Source organism: Pundamilia nyererei, unplaced genomic scaffold (assembly GCF_000239375.1).
Source record: "Pundamilia nyererei isolate P.nyererei 1_Seehausen unplaced genomic scaffold, PunNye1.0 scaffold00008, whole genome shotgun sequence".
NCBI lineage: Eukaryota > Metazoa > Chordata > Actinopteri > Cichliformes > Cichlidae > Pundamilia > Pundamilia nyererei.
In genome coordinates this window covers 6,889,756-6,894,815 of record NW_005187409.1, presented here as the reverse complement: position 1 = coordinate 6,894,815, position 5,060 = coordinate 6,889,756, and the positions used below count along the sequence as shown (strand labels likewise).

At 39.4% G+C, this 5,060-nt stretch overlaps 2 protein-coding genes across 2 annotated transcripts in view; one reads left to right on the top strand and one right to left on the bottom strand.

The window, feature by feature from the left end:
• dock2 (dedicator of cytokinesis 2) overlaps window positions 1-5,060 on the bottom strand; it is a 92,639-nt gene that overhangs the window by 22,976 nt on the left and 64,603 nt on the right. The gene's annotated exons all lie outside the window — the stretch shown is intronic.
• insyn2b (inhibitory synaptic factor family member 2B) overlaps window positions 4,333-5,060 on the top strand; it is a 21,536-nt gene continuing 20,808 nt past the window's right edge. The window contains exon 1 of the mRNA XM_013908217.1: window positions 4,333-4,477. The gene's annotated coding sequence lies outside the window, so the exon portion shown is untranslated. The remainder of the gene's footprint in view (window positions 4,478-5,060) is intronic.

The following is a 5,060-nucleotide window of genomic DNA, read 5'->3' as shown; positions in this document are numbered from 1 at the left end:
TGTAATTTCCAAGTTGCTTCCAAATGACAGTTACCTGACAAAGCAGTTTGTATCCTGATAACTTTCACTGCATATCATCTGCTGTCTGATAATGTGTTGCTGTCATTACTGTGGTGACAGCGTCAAACGAAATGTTTTTACTGATAGTGATAGCAGCGATAGATCTCAGTCAGCATTCATCCACTCAACAACAGATGATATTAGGAAGATATGATTTACACTCTCAAATTACTAGTTTGAAATAGTAATTGAACCCAGATGTTACATCTGCTTACAGCTTATAGTGAAACTGAAATTCTACTGTTTCTTGAGCCATAATTAGCAAAAAATAGAGTGAAACATGAAATTTTCGTGTGGAATCCCAGCCACCAAATGACAGAATTCCTGGTTGGTCCACTGTAAAGCCAAAATATAAACAGAATACAAGTAGGATTTAATAGATATATGTTATTATTATTTGTAACTAATTTATGCTTGCAGAGATGTATAGAGATGTGTGTTTCGCGTCCATGATTGCTAACCAAACTAATCTAATACACCAAAAAAGAGGGAACTTTTTTTCTGTGAAAAGATTTTTTTTCTAAACATAGCAAAAAAATGTGAATATCAGGATTTCACCACAACATTCACATTTACAAATGTAATCCAGGCTTGTATCTTAGGTCTATTTGTACAAGTCTCTTCTCTGAACCTAAATTCCTGCTACTTTCATTTTACAGATCAGCAAGATCCATATGAGTGCCCCCAAAGCAGGAGAGATATGTGCATTTATGGACATACCATAACTTTATCACTACAAATGACAATTTACCTCTGACATGGAGACAGAACTGTTACACTGGAAGGAAAATTACACAGTATACTTTTCTACCCTTCAGCTGGTAGACTGGCACTTGTGTTGGAAATTTGCCATATAGAGAAGCTAGCATCTCAGATTGTAGCGTCAACCCTGTGATTAAGGCAAGAATACAGAGTAAGACACAGCTGCCAAGGTGTTATCATTTGGTGCTGTTGCTAATTTGACGTTATCGCCTACAAAAATCTCAAAATGCATTAGCATGACATTTGAATGTCCTTAAAGTTATGTTTCGTGTGGTAGATGACAGATGACAAAATCATAAACTAGTAATCTAAGGCCAGTTGTCCTCTCTCAGAAGACAGCTGGCAAAAAGAAAGACAGATTGTTCAATAGACTGAGGCAATGCATTTAACAACAAACTTTATTTGGAAAAAAAATTAAAGTTAAAGTTAAGTTAAAATATTCTTCCAGTTTCTGTTGGACTGCTTTACATTACCTAAAGCCTTAGAATTAAACAGAATAATGAAAATAGGAACACAGTAAACAATAACTAAAAAAGTATGGAAATAACCATGAAATTGTAAACTGACTCAATTAAGCCTTCATCACAGCCACCCTAGTGAGCACACTGTTGTATCTATATCATTAGATCAGCACTATCTAGTAACTATAACTATATTATTATATTAGTAACCCCTGCCATCAGCCCCTGTCAATATTCTCACTGATAGTGGTAGCTGTAAGTTGGCAATCCCGAATTAATTGCTCACATTTTTTTGAGCCTGGGCTTTTCTGTCTTATAAATGTTACATTAGACTCTATGACAGTGAGTTTGAATTTTGTTTAAAGTTCATTATGCCCACGAGATGCCCAGCGGGATAAACAGTGGAACGACGATGGATGCAATTAAATATAATTAACATATCATTAATTTTAAATTAAGACAGAGAATTAAAGCATTAACTGTGACAGTCCCAATTTAAATGCTTAAGGTTTTAGGGTTTAATCTTTACACGAGTAGCTGTTTCTGACATTGACAGAACTGCCAATCAATAGTGTGGAACAGGGAATCAAGCAGTGCACTAAGTACACACTGATCTACGCCCATGTTTTCACCTTTAACAGTGCAAATAACCAAAGACATATACATATAGACACTAGCCTAGACTAGTGGATGACTATCCTGGAGTTTCAATTTAAAACACAGGGCACACGATAAGAACAATCCATTCAAATGACTCCATATCAGACTCCACCAATGATGCCTTTCACAGCAGTCTATATCCCGTTTGTGCTCTCCTCACCAATCTCCCTCTTTACCCTCCTCTGTGGTTCCTTTTGTGACATCCCCCTAAATGAGAGGTCATTATGTTGCTCTCAAGTGTGATTTGTCATCATCCTTTTTAAAAAAAAAATAGAACATCTAAAAAACACACTCTCACTGGACAATTGCAGCACTCCTTACTGTACTCCCTCACAGCGACATGCTCAACACTGACCTCCTTGTTACACACAAATACATGCAGACACATTTTTTCCAACACCTGTGGGCTGAGGTGAAATGTAGAGAGGTGGTGGGTGGGGAGACTGTTGGAGGTGGTTGGGGGGGGGGGGGGGGGGGGGGTGATGGATTGTGTGCAGCAGTAATTAGAGCTGTTGTGTTTAAGGATGGATTGGTTGCATGTTTGTTTGACTCAGAGCAACAGAGAGAGGTAACATGAGTGTCTATCTGTGTGCATTACACAGCGTATGCAAACCTGCACGCCTGTTGACTGTTCAGAAAACAGATCAATGTGTCCTCAGCCCATTTCCTACTCATGCAAAAAGAGCCAGAATCAGTTAACGCAAGTAGGGAAGAGTGAGAGGAGGGGAGGTCAAGGGAAAATGAATGAAGAACAGAAAAAAAAATGCAGTGAAATAAAACATTTACAGGCTTAAAAAGAGGACAGGTTTTTGTTTCCTCAAGCTCACACACCATACACTCTCATACCCCTCTCATCTTCCTCTCCCAAATCAAATTACCACGACCTCTAAGCTCTGGCACAACTATCTCATGATTTATGGCCCTCGCATGTTTCCGTGCACACGTGTAATATTTTTTAAAAGCCTTCATGTGTTGAACTGCGGAGACTGCTGCTTATGCAATGTGCATAATTACATTTATATTTGTCACACTCACATACACACACCATTTACCTCATCACACCAGAGGTCAATTGAAACACAACACAAGGTGAGTCAACCACTTTGCAGTGGTGCATACATCGCCAGTTATTTTCAGATGGGGGAGGGGTCAGGAGGGACATTTATATGGACACTGCATCAAACAGCCGCTCAGGGAACACGCAAACTCGCAGCGTTTTAAAGAAATATTCAAAACATTTCACTGACAATCACTGCTTAGAATGGAGAATCAAGCTCGACATTGCATTGTGTTATTGTACAAGCATTACATTTGTAAATTCCCTGCAGCTTTATTTCTTAACTGCTAACAGCCTAACAAATGTTTATCCTAATGAAACCATACAAGATCAATCCCTAAACCTGAATTCTAAATCTGAAAGCTGCCAGTAAAAGATGTGAAAAATGGTAAAACATTCTTGTCTTCCTTGATGCACGACAAAAGAAGAAATTAATTTATACACACACACATGCAAACACACGCACACACACAATTCCTGGAAGGCTCAAAAGACAAAGCATTCATCATTAAGCATAATTTAAACCCGATGTCATATGGTGTTTAATCTCACTTTCTTTTCATTTGATCTAATTGCCTTATTTGCCACAAGAAAGAAAGCAGTGTCATTCTCAGCTCATATGAATGGGAGCAGGGGAAGAAAGACAATAAGCTTAAAGGAGGATGAGTGGTGGGACAGCCAAATACAGAGCATGAGGGGAGTATGAAAAATGAGGATGAAAGAACACTAAAGAATGGCATGAAGAGGAGAAAGTGGGGCAAAGAAGAGAGAGGACAGTGACCAAATACTGTAGCTCAAATAGAAGAGTGAGGTGAAACTACAAGGAGAAAATCAAAACAGAGAGAAAGAGAAAGCGAGTTAGCAAGGCAATGCTAGACTTTATTCTCACAGAAAAGCAAAGGTATAAATAAAGTGAGTGGTAGAAGCACGAGTGTGTGCTTCTGTGTGTTCACGCATGTGTGTTTGTTTGTGTCCTGGCTCGACTCCCGGGAGCACACTGCCAAAGTTTCACTGGGTCTACTACTGTGCCAGGGTCAATGTAGGCACATAGACAAACATAGACACAAAATTCAGGGCATGACATCAGATTTGTCACCAATACATAAAAATAAAGCGAGTCATGACACTGGATGACTTAAGAAATGAGTGAGAATATTTGAGAAGCACATGAGAGCTAAAGAGAAGCAGGTAGAAATATTGATCAGGGAAAGAGGGCGAGAGAGTGTATGTGTGTGTGTGAAAAAGAGAGGGAGAGAGAGCGAGAGAGAGAGAGAGAGAGAGGGAGGGAGGGAGGATCACTGGGCTCCGCGAGCATACGAGGATCAGCAGCAACAGAATGAGACGGAGAGAGAGATAGAGTGGTAAAGAATCGGAGGAGAGCTCTACTGAGCACTAAAGGACTACCACACACGAGTGATGCACACACAGAACAAGGGCAAGACAGAAGCATGTGGACCAAAGGGGATGATAAGAAAAGGTAAGTGACTAAGAAAGCAAGAGCAAAGATATTTGTTAAAAAATAACACTGAGTGTATATGTAGTTAAGTGTATGTGTGTGTGTGCGTGTGTGTGTATAGGGGAGTGATAGCATAAAAGCCTAACATGTTTTCTTCTCGCGCTGTTATGGCCATCTGAGGAATGTTTCTGGTCTGGTAGCCCAAGGCAAATACTTTATTTTTCAAAGATGCTCATTCAAGATTTAAGGTTTTGAATGAAGGTAACTGGTTTTATGGAAGGAGGCACCAGAGAGCTAACTGGAGTGCAGGAAAAAAATCCATAGGTTAAACCTCTGGGCTACATAGATAAACATACAAACAAACAATCCAAAAACACACAAATTTTGGCTTGGTGGATGTCTCATTCCTTACAGAGTCAGTCCTCTGCTAAAAGTGTATTTATATATCAGACGGTCTATCTGTTTTATGGAAACCTTATAAGTGTATTTTCGCAAAAAAGGAAGAAAAAAGTAGTATGATCACTGCATTAGTATCGACAGCAGATACGCTGTGTGTGTGTGTGTGTGTGTGTGTGTGTGTGTGTGTGTGTGTGTGTGTGTGTGG